This window comes from Desmodus rotundus, chromosome 5, assembly GCF_022682495.2.
Source record: "Desmodus rotundus isolate HL8 chromosome 5, HLdesRot8A.1, whole genome shotgun sequence".
NCBI lineage: Eukaryota > Metazoa > Chordata > Mammalia > Chiroptera > Phyllostomidae > Desmodus > Desmodus rotundus.
In genome coordinates this window covers 140533867-140549671 of record NC_071391.1, presented here as the reverse complement: position 1 = coordinate 140549671, position 15805 = coordinate 140533867, and positions in this window count along the sequence as shown.

Genomic DNA, 15805 nt, shown 5'->3' with positions numbered 1-15805 from the left:
ACCACAGAAGAGCGGCTGTAGAACCTGTTGTAAGAAAATATGATAATTACCAAGTTTGACATGTGCTATGACAACAGCCCCTTGCTCATCAACAGCTTCACTGCTAAGGCAGTTGTTGAAAACCTGTTGGGCAGCCAGTTCTCAATGCTACGTGCCAGTGGGGGAGCGTGGTAGCACAGAAAACCCAAGGCAACAGCTTATCCCCAGACCGTTGTTGTTTGGCCTCAGGAGGTATCGTACGCTTAATTTTAAAAATATTTTGGCAGCAGATTCACATCCTTTCATTAGATCCCATGCGCGTTACTGTCAATATCAGCCTGACTTTCTGAACAGACACTCCGAGCTGCCAGGAAAGGCCACCCTGGGCAGCACGCGTAATTTCTTTGGGGATTAAAAATTAGCAGGAGACAATTCTGACATGGATAATCCTCATGTGGATAATTGAGTGTTGACTGGCATTTGGGGAAATGCATTTAAGGCAGAGGACAGTGTGGGAGGCTGTTGTAAAATTAGGTTGGTAAAGGGAAAATCTTCACTTCTGATAGCAAAAAGCTGTTCAATGAACGCAAAACAAAACTAAACGGAAAACCAGCAGCCTAAACACCAAGATTTCAAATCACATGTTGAAGAAATGACTGAGAATATCTCAACCCGAGGGTGTTACAAAAACTTGAGGTTGGAGGGGAAGAGTTGGTGGTGATTTAATAGTTCTCAAAGTATGTTAAATACTAACCCATCCATGAATACGTTCTGAGATCTCTCCCTTCTCTAATCTCTAGCTAAGGCTTTACAAAAGCTTGTGTTTGGTATTCTTCGAGTGGCATTGGGGCAACTTAATGAGAAGAAAATGGACAACAAAGAATATTGGCTGCCCTACTTTCTCCTACTCTGGACAATGAGAACATTGATATTCATCTTTCGGGAGAGTTATAAGGATTAGAGAAAATGCATGTAAACTACTTAGTACTACTACACAGTGACCAAACATCTGTAATAGATATATCTCACTCTTATTAGCAATTAGAATTGAGAATTAATAATGCTTTATTCTTATTAATGATAATGATATCCCAATGACATTACCTTCTACTGGTTGTGAAGAATGAAATAAATAATCTAAAAGATATGCTCCTCCAATACACATAGAATTACTCTATAGAATTTACTTTTCATCAAGTAGGCCCAGTGGCAAAATTAAGATTTAGGACTATTTTGGTGAAGTTTCGATGTTTAGACACTGGAGGGAAGATTACAGAGGGTCCTCTGCAAATCTCTTCAAGAAAATAAGAAATACCCACCCGCCCAGGGTAGACCAAGGGTAGTCGTGGCTCTGGGGTATTGCCTTGTCAACCAGCGTCTGGTTTTTTTTCTGGCTACTGTTAAGAAGACACCCACTGGAACTGGGTCTGCTTGCATATGGGAAGTATACTTAACGTGGCAAGTTCATAATCCATCCATTTGAAGTGGTGAATAATAGTTCCTGCAACATGATGTATCCTCATAAAGACTTGCTGAGTGAATGCAGAAAATGTAGAAAACTAAGCAACAGGTATGTGACTATAGAATTTTAACACTCAAAGGAATCTTAGACATTATCTATTTCAAGTAAGAAAATGAACAATTGTTACAACAAAATACTACAGGCTGGCTGGCTTATAAACAATAAAGATTTATTTCTCATAGTTCTAGAGACTGCAAATCCAAGATCAAGGAGCCAGCATGATCGAATGAGGGTCCACTTCTGGGTCACAGATTTCTCATTGGATCTTCACATGGCAGCAAGAGCTAGTAGCTCTCTGAGGCCTTTTTTAAAGAGCCTTAATCCCATGCATGAGGGCTACGTCATGAATAATCACCTCCCAGAGGCCCCACCTCCTCTACCATCTCCTTGAGCATTAGGTTCTCAAAATATAAATTTTGGAGGGACAGAGACATTCACACCATAGCAACAATGTATGTATTTTCAACAGGACGTGAATTAAATAAACGACACGTAGTCCTTTAATGGAATACTATTTAGCTGATGAAAAGGGGTGTGCCTGTGCGTGTTGTCAAGAAAAGGTGCTCACTATGTTTTGTATTACAAAGAAATAGGTCAGAGAAATTCACTATATAATTCCATTTGCATTTTAAAGTAGAATATAAAATGCTTGAATAAGCCCAGACATGTTTGGTCTGATAAAAAAATAATTTGAACAGTTGTTATTTCTGGGGTATAAGTTGGGGAGGTGGATGAAATAAAAATAAGGGAAGAAACATACTATTTTATTTTATAAAATATCATGCTGTTTGATTAAAAAAATAAGCCTATGTTACTGTCACAATAATTAAAAAGAAGCTAAAAACTCCCCATCGTTCAACTTCTTTTTTAAAACATTTTAAAAACCTGATTTATTTTTATTTCAGCATTAATGAGATATATTGACAAATAAAATTCTAAGATATTTAAAGTATACATTGTGATACAGGTATTCATTGTGAAAGGACTCTCCCCCTCTAGTTAACTGACACACCCATCACCTCACACATTTATATTTTTTTTAAAAATGAGAACATGTAAGTTCTATTCTCTTAACAATTTTGAGTAATACAATAGAGTGTTATCAACTACAGGCCCCAAGTTTTGCATTAGATCCTCTACCTTATTCATCTGGTAGCTGAATGTTTGTTCCTTTTACAAATTTTGCCCTGTTTCCCCCTCTCTGACAACTACTTTTCTACTCTGTTTCTATGAGTTTGACTTTTTTTAGATTCCCTATGTCAGTGACACCACGCAGTACTTGTCCTTCAACCGATGAATGGATAAAGAGGGTGTGGAGTGTGTGTGTCTGTATGTGCATATGTAATGGGATATTATTCAGCCTCGAGAAAGAAGGCAATCCTGCCTCTGTAATGAGGCAGATGGACCGTGAGGGATGACGCTAAATGAAATAGTCCAGAAAGAAAAAGACAAATACTACATGGGGCCACTTAAACTCATATATGAAATCAACCTTCTCTTTAAAATTGATTTTTTATCTTATTTTTTGCCATTTATTAATTTACTCATTCACTATGCATTTATCTTGATTGACCAGGTCCAGGGAAAGGTGTTAGGAAAGCAAGAAAAAAGAACAAAAGAAAATTGGTGATCAGACTTTATACAAATATTTAAGTTCTATATGAATAAAGTTATACCATATTTTGCCATGTATAACGTTCACTTTTTTGGCCACATTTTTGAGGGAAAAATAAGGATGCACATTATACGTGGGTATAATGATTACCAACCGTGGACATGATAATAGGTGTAATGATCCCGTGTATCACGCTCACAGAAACGCTGGTGTGCATCCTACTGGGAGTGCATTATACACGGCGAAATACTGTACTGTCTTTACTGCTGTTCCCAGTCAAAGAACAGAGTCAACAGTGGGGAACACGAAGGTGAAAAAGACCAGTATCATGAGGTGGTGGTGGACAGTGTGATGCATCACCCCGGTTCTTGTTCAGCAAGGGTTGTTCCCATAACTATTAGGTGAGATATGGACAGAAAGCCTTCAACTGTCATCCCCTTTACAAATTGCCTCAGCTGAAGAAAACTGCCTCGACCAGGTCTGTGGCTCCTCCCTGGTTTCTCACACTCAATGATTGATTGATGAGGGAATTGGGTTATTTCAGCCTAAACTGGGACAACGCCGATCAGCCACTCTAACCCCAGATCGCCCAGGAAGGTTGACTGAGGCTGTCACTGGACCTGAAGCACCTCAGCTTCTCCCTCTGACCACTGCTGTTTGCTTTGCTTCTCTTTTACAAGGCTCTTCTTAATAAATATTGTGCACACTGAAAAAAAATCAGTGATCAGGAGCACCTCAGAGAACATGAGGAAACTCATACAGGTGAACTCATAATTACAAAAAGGAGGAAAAAACAACCGGAAGTGGAGAGAAAGGAGAGATGCATGGGGAAGCTGATAGAAAATAGGGATACATTGGGGAGAAGATTGGGATGAGTTTGAGGCCAGAGTAAGGTTAAAACAAGAACAGAGTTGGTTGAAGGTGCCAGAGATGGAAGAAACAGCTCATGCAGCAGAGCGAAGGACCTAGAAATCCATGTCCACCTTCTCCTCTTCCAGATAACGAAATGAAGATTCCCAGAAATCCTTGCCTATGGAAACTGGTAACTGGAAGATAATTTAGCAGTCATTATGTCTACCCACCTCACAGTACAGATCGGAAAACTGGGGCAGGTCATGGTTTCTATAGGTAAAGCCTGGGGAGAAAAGATGTTGGATACACTGGTGTTGAAAAAAAACGTAGGTACTCAGCACATGCTGTAAAATCCATTAAAACTGACTCACTCATTTTGGATGAGGTAAGTGTTGACATTAGACAATTTGGTGGGCGGCATTTATTTCCCTATTTATTAAAATGTCACAAGGAGTACCGATGGCACCTCCTAAAAGGCTTGCAGGTGGTGGTCTTCAAAACACCATCTTCAATCCTCAAAGGGGATAAAAATTCTAATATTCTGGCTTAATGATAAAAATAAGGCTGAGATGAGTACCTGCAGAATATCAAAGCAGGGACAATTCATTTAAAAAAAGCCCTATGAAACTCAGAGACATTTATTTATATAAATTTACAAAATTCATGCACAATAAACCACATTTAAAAGCCACAGATTATTAAACTAGAAAAAGTGAGACTTCAAAGAAAATCACTCTTGAACAAATCACCAGTGCTCTTTCAATAATGTACTTCTTCTCAAAGTTCATTTTCTGTGTGTCCCAGGGGAGGACAACATTGCCTCTGAAATTTTAAAGGGAGTATAGAGAAATCCAAATGTATTAATATACTCTTGGCAAACTGGTCATATTAATGCAAAAACCTAGTGGCCTTATTTTGAAGCAGTGAGACTGTCACTTACTCTACAGACAGAACCAATCTCGTAGCTCAAACTCGTCCCTCGGGTTGGCTGAGATGGTTCTGGTCTCCTTGGCTGTGCACGAGATTTTGTCTGTATTACTCACACACAGACGAGTGGGACGTTGAGACCATTCTCTGAATAACACAAGCCTCAGACTAAGATTTGTCCAATAATCTGGGTATTTTGATGGTAATAGAGTGATTCTCAATCTGACCGAATCTGTCCCCTCACTCCCTCCATGCCAAACGTAAAAGAAATGCAGTTAACGTTATCAGAAGAAAGAATGCTGAGAAGTTAACGTCTCTACATATGATTCAGCCCCAAACGCTGAGGCAGTATTCATATTCATTCACACTCGTTCGCATCGTGCCTCGGGATCACGTTTGAGTAGCTGAGCTGTGTCCACCCCGTTCCGCTCTCCATGAGATCCCGAAGAAGCTGGCATTTTCACGTGGCAGGAAAATAGGAGCTGAAGTCAAGAAAACCAGCACATCTGGAACGGGAGGAAAGATTTCACTGGAAAGAACTTGACAAACTTTGAAAACAAAGTTCTAGACTTTACTAATTTATTTTGGCTGCAAAGCTGAGCTCAATGCAAAGCTCAAAGAGGATTTGTCCAAGGCCCCTTTCAAAGACATAAAAAGCCAACCCGCACTAAAATTAATGCATCGACTGCATAAACAGTGCAGATAGTTATCTGATACTGAGGGAATAGAGCCGCGCTAGGCCTTTTGGTTATTTACGGGATTATTATTGGAGGAAACAGAAGCAATTAGATATCCCCCTGCTTTCAGAGCAGGGGAAGGAAAAAAAGGTGTCAAACACAGTTTTTCAATTTGGCCTCTTGATCATTTCGTTCTCCCTACATCTTAAAATCCAACTATACACACGCCCCCCGTGTCCTACTCTCTGGTCTCGCAGCTGTGCCTTTGACTATTTCTCCTTTATCCTGTGAAAACTTCGTGGCCTTTGAATGACGGAGAGAAAGACATAACGCATCTTAAAAATAAAAGTTGTACCTTTAAAAACAAAGCATAGTTATTGTTGTATGTGACCACAAAAGTGATATTTGTGTATGTATACATTGTAGAAAATAGATAGGAAAAGGACCTTAAAAATCACCTGTAGAAACATTTGCCATTCTTTTGTACGCCCAGCTTTTGAAGCCATTCTGGGGATTCTCACAGTGTGAGTCCTTTTAGGAGTCAAATGAGGATGCGGCATGATCCGTTGGTGCCGGGAGACACCCATCCTGGTCAGGTGTTGAACCTGGACCTAGTGACACAAGAAGCAGGCAGAGTGAGTAACTCATCTCAATGCAAGGAGCAGCCACCTGTGTCCCCTGTGCCCACGGTGACAGGTGTGGTGTCAGTCCAGGCTGGACAGTGGCCAGGATGCCTTTTGGGACATCTAATGTCAGATGGCAGAGCCACATCTCACCCCCCCGCCCCTGAGATGTGGCTTTGGCCGTGGTCCTGACTGCTGAGAGCTTTCCTGGGCCTGCCTGTTTCCCAGGCTGCCCTTCAGATTCCTGGATGCTGCCATGGGCTCCTCAATGGCCAGTCAGTAAACTCTTTTCCTGTTGAAATCAAGCAGAGAAAGTCTCTGTTGCTCGTCACTTCCAATCCAGACACACAGTCCTACAGTTTCTTGACTCAGAGATACCCGCATTCTTATTTCAGCTGACAGTATTCTGGTTTTCTCTGTACCTAGAAACAGCGTCTCATTTTGCCATGAGAGAGACTTACCTCGCCTTAGGTGTGCATACAGGGGGTTCGTTTCCCACTTTTTTCAGGAATACATGGGATAGTTATAATTTTCCTTAGCACCTGGCAAAGGTGACGGGAAGATGAAAATGTCCGCATCAAGCACTTTTGCGTGGGACACTTGTTCCTGGTAATCATGGGAGGAGCTATGGTTTCATTTCTGAGTGCCTGTTCTTTATCAGGTCCTTTACTAAGTGCTTTATAGAGCTTAGCACATTAGTTCCTCATAAAATTCCTATGCGGTAATTGTTGTTTCATGAAACCCCCCCCACACAATGTTCCATGAGGTAGACATTGTTCTCCCTCCCATTTTACAGACGAGAAAACTGAGGCTTAGAAATATTAAACATCTTGTCTGAGTTCACAAGTGGGAAGGGGTGGCTCCGGGATTTGCACCCAGGTTGGTTGACCCCAGAGACTCCTTTCCTAACCCCTTCACAACTCTGCCCCCGGGCCGCGCGCTGGGGCCCTTAGGGCACGTGTACGCTGGCTGCCCCCTACTTTTCACCCCGGGATGTTGGCGTCATCCTGCTCCGTGCAGGGCGCCGTTTCAATGCTGATAAGTAAGGAAGAGACAGAAGGCACACTCCTTTAATTCAAGGCTCAATAATGAAAGTAATATGCCTTTAGAGAGTGTATTATGGTTTACACAGCATTTTCATACAGACCATTTCACTTAATGTCATGGAATGACTACAGAATAGTTACAAAGAATAATGCCAAAATATGCCAAGTCATGTGGAGCTTAGAGAAAAAAGTGAAGAGACAGGAGGTGAGGTTAATGAGGGGAGCTTCTAAGGGAAAGTGTTTTCAGGAATTTCTGGGATATATGCTGGGGTTTGATGGTGAGTGGAGTGGGGGGGGACATCTTACTACTGGGGTTTTTACGCACATACTGTCAGCAGGTCTGCATTGAGTTTGGTGGGGTATGTTTTTGAGTCTGAAGCAACTGGTGGATTTGGCATTCATTGGTTCCTGTTCAAATGGAATCTTATGCAGGGATTGGTTCGACAAGAGGGCTGTGCCGATGGGCCTCAAAAAGCCTCATCAGAGACATGAGTACCCTCACTGCTTGGATCTTTAAAGGAGCCCTCCCATGCGGCCTTGTACTGGCTGATGGTGAGCCCGTGATGGACACAGCCGTGCTGACCTTGTTGTCAAGGAGCCTTGTGATGGGGAGAAGGAGAAAAGTGTGAAAGAATTGAGGGAAACGAGGTACTCACGCTGTTCTGACTCTGAGGCAGGCTTCATGAATGAAGTGTGATAAGGCACACTTTCTGGTGCCTAGAGTAACAAAACCTCCTTGGAAAGACACATGTTCTAGCAAATTTCAGGCTTTCAGGTCAGTTATGATAAGGCTTCCTTGAATGTGTGTAAACAGAATGTCAGACAAGGTTGGAAATCATTGCCAGAGAGCTTAATGTGTCCACAGTTTCAAAAAGAACAATCCAAGTGTAATTGCTTTGCATCAGAATGAAAGAATTTCTTGCTAAGACAGAGAAGGCAAAATGCTTGCCTTGTCCTTTTTCTGTTTTTTCTCTAAATTGCTTTCTTTCCCTCCAAACAATTCAGCCTGAGTAACTGAGAGCACTCAGGTGGCTGTAAGAGGAACCGGTTTTCCCTCCCTCCCCTTTTTCATAATGAGCTGGCATTTTCTTCCTAAATATGTTTGAAAGTTACATTTTCTTTCCTGTGAGACTTGAAGCAAGATGAAAGGAGACCAGAGTGGCAGAAGGTGCATCTGGGGAGGTGGCAGAGGGAGCTGGCTTCAAAGGGCGGCCCTGCGGAAGTGACTCATGCCGCTTGCTCTCCGCTCTCCTGCCAGCGGTTTCCTCCCCTGGTGAGAATGCAGCCAAGAAGCACAAAAGCCATTTGGAGGATGGAGCCAGACGCCAAATCTGAGTATCTCATTTTAATTGGACACAAACTAAGACACTCTCAAGGGAAACACTTGATGATCATTATTATTTTGTCAATAACTCGCCAGTGTCATGCAAATTAAACATGAGGACAATGACTCTGGAGCCTTTGAAGCATCTGTGTAAAAGGGGGAGTTGTGCTGAAGCCAACTCCTGGTGAATGGCTTTGCCTGGCCCAAAATGTATCTTTCCCACCATAGCTCCAATTTACTGCTGCACCCCTCCCTGCCTCACAGTGAGTGAACCTGGAGCTGCTGCTCATTAGAAGGGAAACCAGCACCGAAGAGGGAATTTACTTCCTTGTTTTCATCTTCCTTGTTATGGAGCAATGGCTGTTTGGCCTTAGTGGCTGTCCTATGTCCTATCGCTTTCTCTGCAATAGCTGGAGGCCAGAAATGCTGTTGGCAACCAGAGAGGTCTTCCCTGAGCCCCCTTGCTCAAGCAGGAGGATGAAGGTGTCACAAACATCACCTTGCAAAGAAAGCAAGCCCAGCCCACGTCCCCAGCTTCAGAACAGATTGGGTGGGACACGTGGCATCCAGATTTCAGATATTCAGCGGGGAGCAGAAAAGAGCTGGTGTTCTCCTTTCCTCTGGGCGCCTTCTCAGAGAGCCGAACATCAGGGCTGGGTTCTGAAAGTGTCCCTTCTCATGTCTGCCTCTGTGACATCTGTTCTTCTATGCCCAGCCCATCCTTTGAGGACCAACCCCTGTCGCCTTCTGCACTCTACAAGATTCTCCTCTGAAATCATACACCACTTGTCTGGTCACTCGGATGACAAATGCCTTATGTGGCAAAACACTGTTATTTTTGTCTCTAAGTAGTTTTCTGAGAGACAGCAAGATTTAGCAATGTGGTTACCAAAGTTCCATCTTTTGTGATTTTTGCTATATCTAATGACTGCCCGAAGGATCAAATGCTTGACACTGTTCATTCATTTTAACTTTCTTTACTGCAGATATTTTTGGTTGTTTTGAATGTTCCTGTTTTTAAATTGAGGAATACCATAAGTAAAATGAGCCGATCTTAAGGTGTCTTGCTGAATGAATTGTCATGTATGTATATATGTACAACCTCTAGCCAGACTAAAATATAGAGCATTTGAATATCTTCTTAAAGAAAACGTGATACCTCTACCAACAATATCTTCAAAAATGTGGTTTGTTGTGCTAGTTGAACTTTTTCTAAAACCGGAAAATAAATAACTGTAAATTATAAATGCTCCTGTTTTATCTAAAACCATCTTGTGCAGTGTTGAGTGTTATTGTATCTTTCACCTTTCCATCCATTCGATGTTTATTGAGTACATGAAAGGCACTGCTCTAGGCAGGGAGGCAGGTACAGTAGTGAAGAAAACAGACTAAACTCCTTGTTCTTATTAAGCTTTAGTTGGGGAAAGAGACAATGAACAAAAGTAAGTAAAAGTACATAGTATGTCAGGTGACAAGGCTTTGGAGCAGAATAAAGCAGGAGAAGGGGACAGAGAGTGCTGGGTTTGGCTTGAGGGGTTGGGGGGAGTGGTTTTAGACATTTAAATAGGGCGATCAGACATGTCCTGGTACTGAAGCAAAGACCCAGAGGTGGCAGAATGCTGGGCTGCTTGAAAAGCTGCGAGAAGGTTAAAGCCCCACTCTTGGGAGCACTGGACTGGATATATCGGGCTGTGTGAGTGTGATGCACACGGGTTCTTACTCTGCCTCTGCCACCCTCTTGGCTGTCTTTGGATATGTTAGTTAATCTCTCAATTATAAAGTGTCTTAAACTGGAGTAAGAAAAATTTCCTTTTGTAGTTGTGTTTTAGGTTAAAGGGTATATATAAGTAATGCAATTAATTTACTATCTATTACCTATTAGGAGCCTGGTAAGTGACAGCTGTTATTGTACACTATTTTGATGTGGAGGCCGCAGTGCCTTGAGCTTCAAAATTACCATGCCTTTTGCTTTTTATTCAAATCACAATAGCCTATAGATAATATGTATCTTGCAAAGTACTGTGCTACATAAATGTCAAGTGAACTGTGACTTGGTTTTCAGGAAAATCTAATCTAGTTGTGGAGATTAGAAAAAGGATAGATAATACGTCTGTTCACAAATTATCTAATTTTCCTAATGGAAGGGATTTTATTTCCCTGCCCCTTTAAAGTTACATGTTCCTGTGACTTGCTTTTGCCCATGAAATGTGCATGCTAGTGATGCATGTTAATTCCTGAGAAAAGCTGGAAGCCCCAGTGCATAATTGCCCCAAAGCAGGTGTTGAGATGAGTCTCTATCAGCCTGGATGCCTGGGTGATTACAGGGAGATAGGCCTGCCTAGCAACCTACCCTGGAAATACAGCACGATGAGAAGTACACCTGTTGTGTTAAACTACTATGATTGGCAGTCATTTGTTACTGCCGCTTAAAGTGCCCTATCCTGGCTAAAACCATTTGTAAAACAACCAGAGAACACAATCTTGGGCAGATGCTATTTCTTTATAATAGTGGTAGCAAAATAGTAAAATCAAGATAACATTCTAGGATAAGAGAGATGTAAAGAAATTGGTATGTCATCACTGTGTTCAAAAAGAGTTGAAAAAAAAATGTTTTCATCAACACATAAATTTCCTAACTATGATTCATGATCAACTGAAAGTCTGGGGAAATTTTTCAGAAAATTACAATTTGTCCTAAAAACATTTCTACTGCTCTAAAATACAACTTTCCCAGTTCTTAAACTTCACTAGCATGTCCTTTCGTGGATTTTGCAAATTAGTACTTGTGTTTCAGCTGTAGCCCAAAAAGGATTAGAGTGGTTTAAGACTAAAAACACTGACATAAGAAGACTCAAAACTATTACCCGAACAGAATAGAGAAATGCTGTGTTTTGAGATGTGTCCGTCTCAAATGGAAAATATGTTTGCTTTTAAACCTTGGCACTAGCCAGATTCAGGATCCAAGGTCAGACTTCCCCAAAATAAACAGAAATTTAAGCAACAACTTGTGGACCACTGGTTCATGGCTCGGTGAGAACTCATTTGCCCCTCAATTAGTGAGCTTTTCTGTACCAGTAATTTTGTTTCCTTCTATCACTCATTTTAAACAGCCTTCTTTCTCTGACTCATTCTATCATCACAGGCTGTGGAGGAGGGATGTAATGTTAGCATGAGCTAGGGGTTTAATGATGTCCCTCTAGAGAATTTTCCTCTTTTGGCATTTATTCCAAATAGGGACATGAGGAGATTTTGTTTTTCATGATGTCTCTATTCTTTCAGACCTGCATAAAATTGTTCAAGTCTGTGCTTCACTAAATACAATGCTGAGCTCTAAAAGGGGAAAACTATGCCACTTTGCATGAACAAAATAATGCTGAAACAAATTTACTTTCAGCTTTCCAAAGAAATGTATAATTCCCTTTAGAAGCTAAACTTGATTTTTTTTAATGTAAAGTTTTTATAGAATGTTACTTTAAATCCAGAATGCTAAAAATAGTCTAAACATGGTACCAAAATCTTAGAGACCACACATTTTAATGTACTCCCCTTGAACCTTCGATAATATTTTGGTTTTTTGGCTGAATTTAGTCAAGCAAGTGTTGATGTCTTCCCTTTTTCAGATAATCTTTTTTTCCCCATTGAGCATTTGCCAGGACAAACATTTCTTTTTTTCACTCTCATTCACTGACAGCCTTTTCACCTTCTCTTATCTTTCCTCCTTTCACACTGCCCCATCTGCCATCCCTTTTATCTGCTTTGAAGCTCCATACCCAAAATGTTTTGGTTCCAAGGATGAGATTTGCTTTGATTATAGGACTTTTGATACCCACTAATGGAGAAGAAGACATCAGTGATGAAGTTCCCTAACTAACATGGAGAGGTCAAGGGAAGAAGGGTGGGGTAAACTGGGCAGGGTGAATGGGCTCTGGAGAGCTTGGAGTTTAATCTCCATGCTGGCTCTACCTAGAGACAGCCCTGACCAGGGAGAAGTCCCGCGGTCCATTTTCCCCAAAGCTCCTCTTTCCCCTCTGTTCAGACACTGATTGCCCTGCCTTTTCCCTGCAACGTGCTACTGCTGCCAGTTTTGTTCCCAGACTCCTTTGCTTCTCTTTACCCATGGGTCCCATTTTATCCCTGAGGTTTCAGATCCCTCCCCTGCATGCCTCGCTTCTCAGATGCCATGCTGACCACAGCCTTGCTTAGCCCCCAGCTCAGAGCTCAGAAGTGTAGCCCCTGTCTCCTTGTGTGAACCACAGTGTATCGGGAATATGCTGTGCCTAGGACCTGCCTTCTCTAGTAAGCCCACACTCAGGGACTAATCAGGGAAGCCAGCTGATTCCCACTGAAGTGTAAATGGAATTTCAAGACTCCTCAGGAAGCCTCTGTATCACAGATGCTGTAGGCAGGGCACAAAGAGGGAAGAGAGTAACCTGAAGATGTTCAGCTATGGTGGCAGTTTCCGACTCACCTGGCTCTGGTCTTGTGAATCCTGATGATTACTTTCTTACCTCCCTTCTTCTCTCTGGACTGTTAAGAAGTCTTCTTTTGGTGGAGTTGATTTGTTTACAGTGATCATTTGCAACTAGTTGGGAAGGAAGAGAAAAAGGAACAAACCAACAGAACAAATTTCCAAATCTCCTGAATTTCCCTCCAGACTTATGAAAAAACTGATATGTGAATGAAATCTATATATTCTGAAAATCATAAATGCATCTATCATCTTTAATTTTAACATCTAAATTATTTTGTACACATTTTATGCATTTTTTTAGTAGCAAAATTGTAGCTAAACCAGGGACTGGCTCAGCTATGGAATGAAAGTATAAAGGGCTCTTCTGCTGGCCCATTTAGCCCTGTGTAGGGCCCAGGTTAACTGAAGTTGGGGGAAATGGAAATGTTGACATTTCTTTAAACAATAAAAATTACAAGTGATTGCCAAAGTGCCACGAGCTGACATTTACGGAGATTGTTCGCCGATTATATATATGAAATATTATAAGTAATTAGCTCGTGGCAATTACCTGCCCCTCATTATTTTGCTTTTAGAATATTTTTAAAGCTTAGGTTACTAAAATTTCAAATAATCCTGGACTGCGCTGTCATGGGTCTTTATCCAAATGAATCGTCGTCTCTCGTAAACAGTCTTGTGATCTGATTTCCATGGGGACGGGAGTTGTAAAAGGCCAGGGATTTTCGATGGATTTACACATATACTGTTTCAGTTAAGTTACCAAGGTCGACTTAACAGCCCTTTCTCTCAGAGACTTAAATACCTCTTGCCACCCAGATTCTTTCTAACGGTGTTCGAAGGAATAGGTGATGAGATTAAAAGGGGCCAGGGTGGGGTCGGGGGAGGAGTCTGCCCCGTGAAATGTCCTACGTGAATTCCTTCAGCAGTTGGCGGTCTCAGTTAACGAGCAGTGGTGGCATTTTGTTGCTAGAAAGATATGTTAACGTGGAGGCAAATGCTGGAGCATGTATTATCATTATTTATTTTTCTGGAAGGCGTCGTTCTGCTGAAACCATTTTGCAAAGAAAAGATGCCCAGGAAGAAAGCTGGCAGCTAGAATTTGGGTGAAGGCATTGAGCGAGGCAGCCTCGATCCTCCAACTGGGTTTCTCCCCACTCCCTGAACACAAAAGGACAGGGGCTGGCTTTCTGGAGATCAGCTCAGCCCAGGCTGGAATTGGTACAAACAAACATTAATGACACTCCATTACTGGCTACATTCTCAATGAAGTTTAAATAGTCTGAGTTATGACAATTAGCGAGAAATGTAAGGATAATAAAGGTAAATGAGATTCATATTTAATCCCCAACTCTAAACGACTGGTTTGATTGTCTCATTCACTTGGCAAACAATTTTGTTTCTAAATGTTATTCCAGCCACAGATATAATTTCTCCAACACAGCAGAAAGGAGGAGATTAAAATATGAGATAGAGGCAGCACTTACCTTAGACTGATTAATAGGCTCAGGCTGATCCCCTGTCGCCATGCCTAAAAGCATCAAGACATGCTTTCCAGCCTGGCCTATATATATTGATACTTACTGGGTGCCAGGAAAACCTCTTTGATTAGTCATACTAAACCGCCACTTAAGTGGCGTGCATGCCACAGACCTACACTCTTCTTAATCAAGTCATAAATTTGGGGACTCTCAAAAGCAGCACTCCCTTCCCTAAGGAGACACGGAGGAGTCAGGTTCACTGGGAGTTCCCTCACCCTTAACCTGCCATTCTTTCCTTAACCCATCAGCCATATGGGCCAAATCATAGAGCAATTGGAACAAGAAAAAATAAAAAACTATGGAATTTCATCCATATGGCTTGATGAAGCCAATGATTCAGACTATATAAGCCACCTTTGCGTTGATAGCAGAAAAAAAAAAGGTGTAATGGCTTCTGTATTTATCTTAAGTTTTGCTAAAGTTACAGACACTGGGACCATGACTGGTTACTTAGAGTCAGAAAGCTTGACAACGGTTTTCTAGCAATACAAAACGGCGTAAGTGCTGTGAGGTCTAATTCCCATCTTAAGGGACATTAAAATAATCTCATTCATATTTAACCGAGGCATGCCTTTCTAGGGACTACAGGAAGAAAATGCCTCTTGAAAAATATCCTTGGAGCTTGCCTTTCCATTTAGCTTCTAATCCTTAAAGTAGAGCAAGAGAGTGAGCTCGCTTTTTCATTCTGCCCACCCTCTCTCCTCAGCTTCCCTCCATGAAATTTCCCCATCAAGTGCATCTTTCCCTCACGTTTGGCATCTCAGAAAGAAACAACAGCTATGAGTAATCGTGGCATGCAAATAGAGCTTTGAACTTGCTCTGAGTATGGGAAACAGGGAGAGCCATAAACTGTTCCTCAACCCCATGGTCAAAAATGACAACATTCTTTAAAACTGTGCATGAAATTCAATATAATTCTTTCTTTCTCGGATTACAGGATCCGTGGTGTAAAATATTACATTTTTTCAAAGCCAAAGAGCAAAGTGAAGCTATCATAGTGCACCTCCAGGTGAGATTTATTACAGAATGCTTTCTAAAAATGGAGTGTGCTCTCTCTGCATATGTGTGCCATATTCATCGTATTAGTATCCAGTTGAAAAATCCCCAGCATATGCAATGCCTGAGAAATAAGAGTGGGCAAGCCTACAGAATATGACACTTATGCTAATCTGTGCCCTGCTGTGGAAAAACATACACTAGGATTCCATTACCACATTCATTAGGCTGCAGC